Consider the following 15202-nt stretch of genomic DNA (forward strand, 5'->3'; position numbering starts at 1 on the left):
CTATCTATATATGTGTGGAGAGGATGCTATGGATACTCGCAGGTGTTGAAATCATATTGGAGAGTCATTGAAAAGGATCAGCTCAAAAAAGGCAAAGGGAATTTTAGGAATGATTAGGAAAAAGAATACAGGAAGCCTCATTATGTTGTTATGCAAGTTCATGACATATCCATAACTTAAATACTGAATGCAGTCATGGTTATATTATCTCAAAAGAGACAAAGGAGAACTGAAAGCAGTAGACAAAGGAGAACTGAAAGCAGTATAAAGGAATGTGATATGTTTGACCAGATGTAGGAATGGCTTCCGACAGTAAGACTTTCTGGCTTGGAAAAGAATTTATAAGGGGATATGACAGAAGTCTCTAATATAATCAATATTTCATAATAGGTGATTAGGGAAGGATTAGGCTCTGTTTTTCACAATCCAGTGATATTATTAGGTTTAAAACAAGCAAAAAGATATGTCCGTTTTCATACAGTGCATAATTAAAATGTAGAATTGGATATAGTGGAAGTGAAAACTAAAAAATGAGTTTAAAAAAAAAAAGAAGAGACATATTCATCGAAGTCCAGCTGTGTCTGTTAAACTAAACGTTTTGAAGTAAGCTCTGCTTCGCGGAGTCTTTAAAACTGATTGAGGGAAGCCGGAAAGGTAAACTAGAGAAAAGGCTGAATCTGGATCTGCTTTGTTTCCACTGTTTCCTTAAGCATCCATTACTGCGAAGAGGCTAGGCAGACTGTTGTCTGACCCAGGATAGGTTGACATTCATATGTGTCCAGTGGTTAGAAATCGTGTCTTCTACCAGAATTATATTATTGTTGTTACTTTTTTAGTATCTTGACACCTTTTGTGAACCTGTCTGCCCACCCTGTAAGGTCCAGTCAAGTAAATTCGGGAGACAGTCCCTGTGCTACTGGGCTTGACTACAAAAACGTGCTGTGGGAGAGACCGCAGGAGCCTGGGGAAGCAACTTGCTCTTGCACATACAAGTCATGAGTGCTAGTCGGGAATAACTTTATCTATCTGCGGTGAATTCTTAACATTGTTAAAATCAATAGCAAAACTGCCTTTGGCTCCAAAAGAGTTAGCTCTTCACCTTTTATAATGAAAATTCTGTAGACGTTAGTTAGTATACTGTATTCTAAATTATGATATATATTAGAATAGGCTAGCCCAGGCTAGAAAAGTAATTAAAGAATGCTCTTTCCAATTAATGGAAGCCTATTTACCTTACCTTCAGAAACTCGGAACTGCTTCCATCACTGAGCGTGATACTTCTCACAAGCTGCCTTGATTATCCAGTAAGGAGCTGCAACTCTGAACTCACAGAGAGCTTTGAGAATCCAGACCAGACAAGAGACAACCCTCAAGAGACAGTGTGCATCTTGCAAAATCAGTTTTAAAATGAGTTTGTCCATTTTTCAGGTAAACAGACTACCTTGCATGTTGGTGCTCTGAGTCTCACTGTGTCTAAATTTTCTACCTGCATAAATTAACTTCAGCACGGCAATCCTCTGGGAAACATAGCAGTGACTGAAAGAGGGGGACCTGGATGTTCTTGATTACGAGATTTGTATCTCAAATAGAGTAGGAATGATTTTGATCCAGATTATGACATTTGTATTCTTTTCAAGTTAGTCTGCGTAAGTGAAAACTTATTAACATCTCAAATCTACAGTAGCAAAAAAAATATTTTCCATATTAAGATAAAAACCTTCGAGTTGCTTTTAAAAGTTGCACATTTGAGATTTTTTTTCTTGGTTCGCTTTTTTCTTTATGAGATTTCTCTTATCCCAGTGCATTTCATAAATAATAATCTCAAGTCTTCAAAATAACATTAGTACTTGTATTTTCTTCCACATTAACTGGACTACATTTTTTTGAACACATGCTAGAGGTTTGGAGCCACATCCTTGTGAAAACTGAATCAAAGGAGCTTTGTTGATTTACACAGTCTGAAGATTTCTGTCTGTGTTCTGGGCTTTGCCACTAGCCCCAGATTTCATGCTACAAGAAACCATGAGAGTTTCCATCATCACTGCATAACTGGCTCTGTGCTCCGAAAAGCTAAGAAGAAATACAAATGATCTGGAGACTATTAAAGACTAGAAATTGTTTTAAATTTAATAATAAAAAGTGTGAAGTCCTTCACTTAGGAAGCAATATCAAGACTTTCTGCTAGAAACTAGAAACTCATTTTGAGAGAAAACAGATGATAGTGTCTCAAATATTAGAGATATTAACATATAGAGATGTGTCTGAGCCATTGGCAATGATGCAGCTGTGAAAAAGGTAAATGAAATTCCAGGTAAGACATGCCTAACAGAAATAGCAAAATATTAATAGTACTGTATAGGGCATTGGAAGGATCTCCTCTGGAACAGGGCATACAATGTGGTTCTGGTCACCCTTGTTGAGTAAAGATCAAATGGGGGAAAATGTATAGGTAAGGCTACTGGGAGGAAGAATGGGGAACCAGCCTGTCTCGGGAAAAGAGACTGACAGAGCTCATCAAGAGAAACTTGTGTTCTGCCTCAGCCCTTCTGGTAAGGTGCATGAGAGCATTATTTCTAGCTTCACAAGCAAAGCTGGTATCAGTATCACCCAGACGACTATTCTGTGGTCAAAAAATGGCTTAGAATTACATGTAGCCTCTAGAAACAATCATTTCTGATGTTCTTTGAGATTTTACAGCTTGCCTTCTCAGATGAATTTTAATATGTCCATCAGTCTTCTCGAGGTAGCAAAAGCGGCATACAGTATGCAACACACTGTTCTGTACCAGCTTTCCATATGGATACTGTCAGAGTAAGCTACTTCGCATAAAGATATTCTTAGCAGAAGCATAAAAACATCCACATAAGTATTAAACAAGGGAATAATTCTACCTAACTGTAGGTGCCTAAGGTGCTTCACACAGAAGCCTAGTCATATCCAGAGGGCAATTCAGATCTTAGATTGGCTGAAACACCCTGGGGAGATGTCTTGCTCTTGAGCAGGTACAGTGACTTGGCACTTAGGTCTGGTGCCTCAGACAGTGGCCTGACATTTCATAGGTGAATCCCTGCCCTTCATGGAGCATTGCTGGTGTGCTGCAAACTCTTGCCTCGAAGTGAATTGACCTCAAGATGAAGAGTGAGTTAACTTCAAGTGGAAGGTGAAGCCAGCATCTAAGAACAAAATCAATGAGTGCTTTATGACTGACTTAAAGGCAACAGAATTTGGTTGAGGATAACTTTCCTACCCAGAATATGGCTTCTTAAACTGTATACCTTGCCACAAACCCCTTCCACTCAGGGTGAGAAGATGGCAGTTAACAGGTTCTGAGTTTCTTTACTGGTCACTTCTACCTGATTAATTCAAGCCTTTGAGGAAGAATTACTTCCAGGTTGACTTTTCCACTGGCTGGAATCTCTCCTGTCAGGATTATGAAGCTGTCTCCCACACAATTTTAAAATATCTTTGATGTATCCTGTATCTTGCTCTAGCTGCACAGCAAATATCTGGGAAATTAAACTCTCCAATGGGGAGGGTATCCTGTGGTTACATGTATCTTGAGAGTTGGTCCAAGGATGATTATTCTTGCTTTCCTCCAGTCTTGGTGATCTATAGAATTTACCTCCTGTAGGTTCCCCTTTGATTTTCATTCCTTTTGTTTTTATCCAAGAATTTTACTACCTTATTCTCCATTTTCATATTGTCGTCTGCTGGCACTAGAGATGTTTTTCACACACAAAACCATCCCTCCTCTGTCTCTTCCCACTGTATCTCTTCTATATAAATTGAACCTGTCTGTACTGATATTCTGGTTATGAGAATCATTTTACAAGGTTTCACTTGCACTCATACTTTCCATTATTTAGTGATACTTCTAGTTCTTCTTGCTTGTTTCCCATACAGAATTTCCATTCACGTAAAGATACTTTATGACTTTAGTACTTTTATTATTCATCTTCTATTTCAGAGTCTCAACTTCTGTCTTATTTCGTGTGTTAAAAGCACACACTTGATTCTCTGGATTAAGTAAAAGCTTCTCCTTTCAGCTCATTTTAAAGCCCACTTAAAAAACCAATTTTGTACCTGAGAAGTTGTCATTCTATCTGTTTTAGTGGAGTCCATCTAAGCAAAAGAGCCATCTCTCATCACAGAAGATATCTGAATGCTCTTTGATTCTAAAATCTTTCTTTTTGTGCTGTGGGAGAATGTATTGATTGGTGTCTCATATCTGTCTTCTCTTTTCTTTGCCAAGCCATTGTATTAGAAGGCACTGAGAAAAAAATCACCTGGGTTGATTTCAGCTTCATTTCTTTCCCTATTTCTTTTCCTTGATCTCTGAGGAGGTCTTTCATCTTCCCTAAACAAAATTATGGCTGTTCCTTAAATCAGAGATGGCTTATCAGAAAAACCTTCCTTCAAAAGAAAAAAAAAAAATCACACTAGAAGGCTATGAGGCTATGAAACAAATGTTTCCGTTTTCTGCAGTTGCCAGTACACTAATGTCCATGTTCTGCAGTATTATTGTGGAAATACTGCAGTACTATGGTGGAGACATCATGTCAGTTACTAAAAGAAAGATGATCTACTGTCAAATGGCTGCCAAAAAAAGTGGAGACAATTTCTTTATGAGCCTTCCTATTAAAGAGAACAGCAGAAAACTGAAAGTACAATCTGATTCATCTTGCTGCAGATTTTGAAGAGCTCAAGATATCACGACAATATGGTAGTCCTGGCAACTCTGGGACACATTCCTGGGCTGGGCAGGATCACCAAAAGGATAACCAAAAATATTGTTTGTATCTTAAAAGATAAATGCCAGTTAGCTGTTTTCGTGTTTTAACAGAGAATTTGAGTGATGATTCCTGAGTTTCTGTAAGGTTGGTTCACTTCGCAGCACTCTTTGATATTTGTGAAATGCCAGCTTTCTATGAATATAGGAGTTTGGCAAAGAATGAGAGAACTATTCATTAAAATTCAAAAGTACATAAATGACAAATAAGGAAGTAATTTAGAGGATGTATTTGGCATGTGGGGTGTGGAAACCAACCAAGTAGCCTACTGCAAGTTTGACTATATTTGAAGTTATGTATTTAACTCATCCTTCTGATCCCAAGCGGGCTGGAGGCTGCAGAGGAAGAGCTTCCAATCCTGGGAGAGGCATCTGGCATGCTTTCTACTGAGGTCAAGTAATGGCCTCAAGACTTTAGTGAGGCCAGGGTAAAGACTGAAGAGATGGGGCATCTGCTGCCAGTGCTCCGTGGAATTGATGGAAAGTAAAAACATTGATGTTACCACATGGCAAATAGGGCAAATACAGTGTTGTAACCAAGAGCTCAGTTTTTAATATCTATGGACATATGAGGCCAGGCATGGATGTTGTCCACCTGATGACATTTTTTCTCAAGAAGGGACAATGTTGCCAAAATCCCTTTCACCAAGGATTATGAAATCTTGCTCTGTATCTGCTTTGCTTAGAGCTGGCCTGGTACCAGCTTGAGCAGGGGACCGTGTGGAGGGTCTTTGCCCAGCCTGTGCTGTGCCCAGCCTGAGCTGCTGAATATTCATTCATCAGAGACATGAAACCTATAGCGGGATCATCTATACATGGCATAGTGATTGCTCTCAACCACATTGTAGGCACATAGGAACAGAATGGTTCCTGCTCAAGCTAACCTTGTGCAACAGGCAAAAGCCATGCTCAGAGATGTCAAACCTTCTTTTGCACAAGAAATTGTTTTTGCATGTTACAATGATTGTGCAGACTGTAATACAGATTCATGTTGCTGCCTGGACATTGCAAATGTGCCTTGGCTCCCTTTTATGGGCAGTCACTTGCATGGCAAAAAGCTAATGAATTCAGAGGCAAAGTTTGCAAATATATAATATCGTGAAAAAATATTGCAGAAGCTATCAACCTTAATCACAAAGAAAGAGAAATATCAGTCTATTATTCCTTCTAATAAGCTCATTGGTATACACTAAAGCCAGGAATTACCCTTACTGACTTGCGTGCCATTTCAAGGTACACAAACTGCACGGTAACTTCATTGTTCACAATGGTAATTAAGTCACTACATTATCTCATTGCTGTGAGTCACTTAACTGGCATCACTGTTGCAAGATGGGAAAATTTACCAACCTGGAAAATTATGGGTCAGATTAACTTCTGGTGTAACATTCAGAAGTATTATGCCCTGAATACATTTGGCCCACCCTTTATAAATTAGATTGTGTTTAATGTGCTTTGGGGAGGAGATGAATCAGACCTGCTGTTTTAAAAAAAAAGGGGGGGAGGGAGAAGAAAAAGCCTGTCTCATGCTTTTGGTTTGCCCATTCCTTAGGGCAAATGGCTGTTGAAGTTGTGGAAATAATCCCTTGTTTTTCCAGAAAAAGGCCTACCTACAGCTTCAGCAGTAGATCACCGAGAGTGTGTCTTCTGTACCAGGTCATAGGAGTTCAGCTCATAGTTGTACAGTAGAAAGAGCATGCCTGCAGTCTCTTCAAGACATCAGACTTCTGTAAGTCAGCAATGCACGTGGCCCTGGAGGGATATCTACAAGGTACTTAAAGCTATAACATCACTCACAAAGGCCTGAGACAGGAATTGAGTCTAAAATATACAATCACATTCGATATGGGTTTTAAAACAAGCTATGAATATCTGTTTTTGAAAACCCTCTGTGCCTGAATTTCCATTTTGACCATTACGTTACAAAAAAAAAAAAAAAAAAAAAAGATAAATAGAACTGTGGATACCGTAATAATTTTTACTGATGAATTGCATTGTCCCTGAGTGATAGCTCCTTAGTTCAATCACCAGAAAATATGGACATCATGCCCAGATAAACACTCATTAACTTTTCTTGACAGCCCTTTTTAAATTAAAAAAAGAGAATGGCACTCCAAGTTGCTGCCAATTTTGGCAGCTCTGATCTTGCCCTGACTCTAAGCCTTCACCATGTTTCCAGCCCAAGGATAGTGGTGTGCTTGAAGTAAAGGGAGGGTGCCCGTCCCCGGCCAGCTGCCACCGCGGCGCTCCCAGCAGCCAAGCGGGTGGCACAAAACTCCTCGGTGAATTCGGAGCGATGTTCTCTGGTTTTAGTGTTTGTAGAAAGAGTTAAATATTCAAAGACGAGGGTTCAGGGAAGGAGAGTCTGAGCCTGTTGAACTTGTTTTTCTCTCCCCCAGAGCTGCCCAAGTTTACAGTCTGTGGCGCTATCTGTAGGGCTTCAGACAGCAATAAAAGGAAGCCAGAGAGGTTCCCCGACAAAAGGCTGAAACCCTGGTATCTCTTTTGTTTTCACCCTAGTCTATGGCCACTGACATTACTCCCTTACACCATGGATGGATAATAAGCCCCCTTCTCAGGAATAGAAAAGCTCTTATACATTTTAATGTGACCTTAGACAGTGCTTTTCAGAAATCACAGGCACATCTGACTACACTTGAGGTTGAATTGAGCTAATGGCATTCACCTCATCTTTAGATGCAAAATTGGAAGATAAAAAGACCTTGATGTGAAAAGGAAAGGGGGGTTGTGGGGAGCGGGGGTGGGGGGAAGAGAAGCAGATTAGAGATATTGCTTAAAAATCTTATGATTGCTAGTTGATAACGAAATGTCTCCTTCTCTTTCTAAAAACCCTATGGGCTTGCAAGATGTCCTTGCGCTTTTATTTTTAATGATAGAATCTTTTTATTCCCTGGCCAAGGAAATTTCAATGTTGCTGCATATGTGGCCAGGAGATACGTTGACCTTTAGCAAATCTTATTTTTAAAATCAGATGGAACAGTTATTGCAATATTCCAGCCCTGTAAGATTAAAAAAGAGCTTTCTTCCTCTGTAATCAGACGTGGATTAAATTTATTAAAGGTGCAGTATCTCTTTTTTAAATGACACTTGCCAGTCATACTGAATTCTAATAAGCCATGTGAAGATGTTGTATCCTCCTGCTTTTATTTTTGTTTAAAGCTGAAACCAAGGCATTATAAAATGAGTGGGATAACTTATTTGACTAGCAAAGAAACTTGATGTTAACAGGAGAAGGGCAGCAGACAAAAGAAAGCAGCTGAAACATTAATGAATGATAATGCTGAGCAATGAAACATGCAAAGGAGCATGCAACGAGGAAATTCAATGAGGAAAATAATAAAATTTAAAGACCAAAGTAAATCTACTCAGTGAAAAGGTGCAACCGGCACAGAAAAAAAGGCTTAAAAAGTCAAGTGGTGAGTTGGTTATAATAATTTCAGTGCTATTCCTGAGCAGAGCTGTCTGCTTGTTGGGGTGCATATGCACATTTGAGAATGCTAGAGCAGTCAATCATGTCTGAATGTGTTCGTATTTGCTAAGTACGGAGAGTTGCTCGGGGTTGTCCAAAATATAGGCAACGCTATAATCCTTTCTCTTGGGAGTATACAGAATAGCTAGATGGATTCCTTGACACTGCTGCTGAAACTTTCAAAGCAAATTTGGAGAGTTATCCAGCAGCTTCTATTAAAATTAATCTATTTTGAGTCTTCCTTGAACATCTCAATCTTTAAGTGTGGGTGCAAAAGCACTGATGGAGCAGGAAATGTGGAGTGCACAAGGACACTCAGCAGAAGTTTCTTGTTAAGCATATCCATCCTTTCAAAATGATTAGTAGTGAGTCCTAATTAGGAATCTGCTCTATGCACTCTGATTGTGAATATCAAAGGTGTCTTTCTATCTGACCTTTCCAGTCCTACTTAGCCAAAATTTCCAGTGGTTCTGAGCCTGCTTTGCAGAATCAACCTGGACACGTGGTAGTCACAGCAGAAGTCTTCAGGGACGGCTGCCGCAAAAGGCAAAGACACAGTTTTGCAGGACTGCACGCAAAGCCCTGAATCCTGCGCTGTGCTTCAGCCCCAAGGCACGACTGTGGGCGCTGGTCGAGACGCTGCTGCTGGCAGCGCTCGCCGGGCCCTCGCGGCTGCGGCCGGCTCCTTGCTGAGGAGAAGCTCTCCGACGCGTGGCACTGCCCTGGCACCTGCAGCTCCCAGCCTGAGCCTCCCGGTTCCCTTTCTCTTTTCTTTCTCTCTCTTCCCAGGAGATGTCTGCTGTTGGACTTAAAAATGATAGAGTGATATGTAGGTATCCCCCGGGTAACTTTGCTGACACTAGGAGATTAGCATGGGGGTAAATCTGGCCATTCCTGTGATGCAAAACCTCTTGTTTTTATCCCTAAATAAACATTAATTAAAAATTGTATGCATGTGCAGTATATGAAAAGAAAAAAATACCCTACTGCTTCTGCATCAACATTGTAAGAAATATCGCTTACAACAGTGAACACTAGGAAATTAAGCAATTCAAGCTGGTCTGGAAAATTGAAGCATCAATGCTGCCTAACAAGAGTTGAGAATTAACTACCTGACTGCAATTTGTTAGTCATATTATTCCCTCATGATTTTCATTATTCACAGGAAAACAGCCCTACTTTAAATATGTGCGATTTATTTAAACCCAGATGCTTTAGGAGCCTTGAAATTTGTAAATCAAAAACAGACAAAAGATCCTTCCTTCTTTCCTTCTTTCCTTCCTTCCTTTGTTCCTTCTTTCCTTCCTTCTTTCCTTCTTTCCTTCCTTCTTTCTCTCTTTCTTTCTCTCTCCATTTCTTTCTTTCTCTTTCTCTTTCTCTTTCTCTTTCTCTTTCTCTTTCTCTTTCTCTTTCTCTTTCTCTTTCTCTTTCTCTTTCTCTTCTCTTCTTTCTCTTTCTCTCTTTCTCATTTTCTTTTCTCTCTCTCTCTCTCTTTCTCTCTCTCTTTCTCTCTCTCTCTCTCTCTCTCTCTCTCTCTCTTTCTCTCTCTCTTTCTCTCTCTCTTTCTCTCCTTCTCTGCTGCAGCCTATGGGAGTGCCTAACATTAGGCCAGTGTTCTTGTCATAATTTTCTAAATAAAAATTATTATTATTAGAGGGTGGTCCATTATTTCCTATGTTTTAAAATGTATTTTAAATTGCTTTTATGATATTGTACAATGCCCCAAGCACTTTGGCAGGGGAGCACTTTATAAATAAAATTATTATTATTATGCTTAGTGCACATGTCAGCAAGTGTTCGTAAGAAATAAGTGACTGGTACCCTTGCCCTCCAGAGACTGAGAGCCTTATTTCTTTAACTTGACTTTCACCGGCCTGAAGTCTGGGTAAGAATTAGAGTCACTTCTAATCTTGTTCTTCCTATTGGCACAAGAAAATGAGCTGTCATTGAGTAGCACTGGCAATGAAGGGCCATTTTTATAATTCCTTCTACATCATATGCTATATAACCACATTCCCCCTTTTTAATTTGAGGATGTAAAGTTGTCAAATGGGAAAAAAGAGCTCTTTAAAATTTCAGTGGGACCTTCTGGAAGATTCATGTGTGTTGTGTGCATGGAAGTGTGGGTGGACTGGCAGAAAAGCATGAATAATCTTAGACTGTGTCAATGTTAAAGCTTAATAAGCGGTGTGGCGCAGCATATCGAGAAGGTGTTGGTCCGAAGTTCTGATTGTTGAGTCTTTGAAATCTGCAGTTCTTTAACAGATAATTTTTTCCCCTTTAGATGAACTTTAAAGAAAAATGATAATGTAAGCACTGCTAGTTACTCTAGGTTGGGATTTAAGATTACAGCATTTAGTAAGATTATATATTTGATGAACAAGGCGAGGTGGTGTGTGTCAGCCTTTGAAGGGGTTACCTCGCTTAGGAAGTAAGTATTAACAGCATCTCAGCCCTACTAAGATTAATGTCAGTGGAATCAAAACTGGCATTAGCAGAGCACTGTTGTCAGGAAGCTCGCAACAGTTCAATAACTTTAACACACTGGGTAGATTTCAGTGTGTGTGTCAAAGACTAGTACTGCTTAAAAAGGCATGTGGCAAGTAGGAAGTTTTAATATAAAGATCATAAAAGATTTGAATATCAAATGCGCAAGTGCTGAGTATTACTCGCTTGTACTTGAGGAAAAGTTTCTATTTTTTTTTCTTTTTTTTTCCCCTTTTTTTCCCCCTTTTTTTCCTGCCCCCTCCCCTTTTGTCCCCTCTTTTTCGGTTTTACATGGGGATTCCCACCTTTGAAGAATCAGTACGGGGTCTGATGCTACTTGCACAACTAATCTGATGCTACTTGCACAACTAATCTGTCACCTACACATACTGCTGTTGATGAACCTGTTAAGGAAATGTGGGTCGTTAGCTAATGATAATAGGAAGGAAATGAGAGAGAGATGAAAACTGGGCTTGCTGGTCTCAGCTAGTGTCCTTCTCCTAGGGGGTTTGCAAGCTAGTATTGATAAATGTGGTGTTATATGTCTTAGGTTTGATTTTTGCTTATTTTTATGTTCCTTTACTTTTCTGTGGCAATATTAAGGAATCCTAGTGTTGTGAAAAATTAACTGTAAATGACCTTTTGCTAACTATAAGGACCCTTCACTGATCTCTGAAGCCTGAGGAACACTGATGAAACCTGGTGAGATATGTATGTATATTTAAGGGTACTTAAAAAACTACATCTGAGAGCTGCCCTCTTTCCCAACTCCCTCCCTGAGGGAAGAAACAAAAGAAAACCATGGTCTCGGTTAATCCCGACACAAAGGCTGGTGCCTTCGAATCAGTATTTCAGAGAGGCAGGACTGAGAGGCGGCGTGGTGACTCCGCGGCCGCCCGACAGCCCCAGCCCCGGCGACCTGGGCTGTGCTGCAGCGTGCCCCACTCCCCGCCAGCCCGCAACACCCTGCCTGGGGGTGATGGAAAACTGGAACAAAGATTTGTTTTCGAAACGTCTGAGACGCGGCTTTCCTCTTATCCCTCCCAACCGATTTGAAACTGGGGATTGCCTGTTTTTAGGAGTGATGTCAACTACGAAATATTTTATTTTGCAGCCTGCTTCGTCAGACCTTTCCAGTTAAAAACATAGGGCTATGCTATATATAATGTCTCAGCTCGTTTCTGATTTGAGGGATCGTGCATACGTGCGCACTGTGTGATTTTTATTCTAAATTGTGATCTGCAGCTTGACACAAACACCTGTGCTTCTTTGGAAGAGCTGAGGATGACTTTCTGTGATAGCAGGTAGCAGATTAGTTTGCAGGTCAAATATGGCTAGCATGTTGTGCCACTTATATTCATGGGAGTGTTAAGTTTGGGGATGTTGCCTGTATCTTTGGGAGGGAAAGGAAGAGAAATACTCATTTGGAGAGGAGAATTTATTGTTATTTTCCTTCTATTAACTTGTCTCACTGAAATACAAAATTTTAGAAAGCTAAAATGAAATGAAATGAAAAGTATTTACTTGCCTCTGCTACAGGCTTTTTATAAAATGAAGGAATTTGCTTGCAAATGATCTGAGGTAATATTTTAGCACAAGCCTTAAACCATACACAGTTATTATCTGTTCCTATGCTTCTCTCTCTATGTATCTACAGATATTTTTGTTCTCCTTGCTGTTGTGGAAACACAGGCATTCTCACAACTTTCTCTTTTGCAAGTTGTTGTGGTTTGAAAGCCTGAATCTGACATCTGATCCCTCCTGATTCTATACTAGCTGCCTTTGCACTGCAGTTTTTCTAATGAAAATCCAGAACTGCTGGGAGGAAAGATAAATAAATAAATAAAATTATTTGCTTTAAATGTGTGAAGTGTTCCAATAATTTTAAACAGTTTAATTTAAATTTTAAACTGCAAATCTTCAACCTCTAATCACTTCTAAACTGAAGTGGTTTTAACCAAATGTGAAGTGCTGCAGTGTTTGAAATGATTACGCTTGGAGTAGACGACTGTAAACTTTGGAGTGGGTTTCAAACTATTTTTTTTTTTTAAAAACCGAGCACTTGCATGATATTGAACTATTGCAGCTGAAGAAGGAGAGGGGACGAGAGGGAGGCTCTATTAACACTGCAGGACCCAAACAGGGAAGGGATCGCAGCACTGGGAGGTTTTCGGAGGTACAGTGTCCAGGTCCAGGCTGGGGAAACGCGGAGGCTCCCCTTCCCCGCTGGGGCGGGCAGAGGTGCGGGGGTCGGCGATGCCCCAGGCTCCCGCGCAGGGCTGGGGTGAAGGGATGCGTGTGGCCGGGGGGGCGATTCGCACTTGCCAATCCGCAGCTATGTTTTTAGGAATCTTTCTAGCATTACTTTCTCTTTAACATTTTTATTTTAGGGCTTTCAGTCTTTGCATTATGTGTTTTTCCTGTTTAAGGGAGAGAGTAACAAACTTAAACTAGAATTCAGTAGCTGGTCCAGGACTCGGCTCCAGCTGGAAAAACACATGTGCTGGCATTCAGCTCCTGTAAGCTCCTTTTTGACTATTTTGAATGCTGGCATTGTTACAATAGGCAGGGGAACAGCCATGATAGCCCAGGGTGACAAATTGCTCAGCCTTGTGCATATATGTTTTTGCCTGGCTGGTTTTTATTAGCATGTAAGCATCGTCTGCGGACTGCGCATTCCTTCCCTTTCGTTTCCATGACCCTGTCCAGTTCAGACGACTGACAGATTCACTATGTGATTTCCAGCTTTTGATGATTAACTTTTTGACAGCGGTCCTTATCTTTTATTTAATATTATTATGATGATTATAACAAAGGGCTGCATGTCGGGCAGCATGGAAATCAGACCGGGTGCTGCCTCCTTAACTCTTGTGATAACTTTGTGTTGATTTAACAACATAACGAAACACCACTTAATGGATTAAACAAGGGGAAAGGGGGACAACTGCAGAATCAAATTATGTGGGTTACTGCAATAGGTAATTATTTTATGCCAATAGGTAGCTATTTTATGCCCTGTTCCTTCAAGAATTTTGGTACTTACTTAACTCTCCTCAGGCGAGTAATCCCATTGACTTAAATGGGACTGCACAAATGTGTGTGAGGGCCAGGACCTTGTTATGCAGAGCGGATGTAAATAAACATCAACTTTTTCCCCCTTTGGTTAAAAGGAAACTCTTGTAAGTGAATGAAACCAAACGAACAAACAGAAAACAGATGAAAGAGAAAACATCCCTTCTTCCCGAAAGAGAAACGTTGCATGCATCACTTCAGCTTTGGCAGCGTCTTGTCTCTTACAGACTCTGTTTTTGTTTGCTTAGAGATGGCTGAATTACTATTTTTGATACCACTTAGCACCGTGTTTTAGAAAAGGGTTCCTGTCAAAGATTCGCAGTGGGCTGGACAAGCTCTCTTGCACACTGTGCTCTCTCCAGCAGGGACAACTGGGGAAATCTGCAAGGGGTAATTTTTGCTGCACAGTCCCTCTTTTGCATATGAATTTGCATGACAGAGATAAACACACTTTGTGTGTGCAAATCAGAAATAGCTGCTTGTTGGGCATTTGCCAGGGAGAAAGGCTTTGACTTTGCAGCTTTCTTTCATTGCTGGTCCAAGAGCTTCAATCCCTTGTCCTCCAGCTGGTGATTAAATTATTCATATGTATCTCTATAACTTGTAGGTGAGTATTGCTCACTTTCACCTTCTTTCCTGATGGTGGAGGCTAGTGGAATGATACTCAGAGGCAGAAGCCCAAGTTCTCTCCTACTCTAGCATCCACTTGGTAGAAGATCGGCTCCCTGATTTCTCGGCTGTACTTTTCCCACGTGAGTTAAGATACTGCTTTGTTACTTTGATTTGAAACAGCTGGTGAAGGGATCTTTGCCACTGAGGTTTTGGTGATAGAGTGAAGATTAAATCTTCAAACACCCTCTCCAAACATGTCTCCTCCCGTCTTTGCCTTGCTGGGAAGGAAGTGAGGGCTGCCCTGGCATGGGGCGGCCCCGGACCTCCACCCTGCTGCTAGTGTGGCACCTCTGGAGTCGTGCGGTGCACTTGTAGGTCCTGAGTTCAAGCTACTGGCTTTGCGGCAGGAGGCGCTGGGGCCCCTTGGAGCTCCTGGGCATCTTGTTCTGGTGCAGTGGTCTTAGGGCCATGGCTGAACTGCAAACATCTGAGCCTGGGCTCCCACCCAGGACTCTATTTCAGCACTTCCAGACAAAACACTTCAAGTATTTGCAATAGCCTTCCCCAGTCCCAGCTTTTGTTTCTGTAGAACATTTTGAAATTTCCACTTTTCATTCTGATATGGATTTTTTTTTCTTTCAAAATTACAAAATTTCCCCCAGAAAGAACATTCTGGAAGCCAGCTCTAGTCATGGTTTGCACCTGGCTAATGTGTCTGTGAAAGATAAAATGAGAAAAATGTGTGAGAACGT

Source organism: Dromaius novaehollandiae, chromosome 5, assembly GCF_036370855.1.
Source record: "Dromaius novaehollandiae isolate bDroNov1 chromosome 5, bDroNov1.hap1, whole genome shotgun sequence".
NCBI lineage: Eukaryota > Metazoa > Chordata > Aves > Casuariiformes > Dromaiidae > Dromaius > Dromaius novaehollandiae.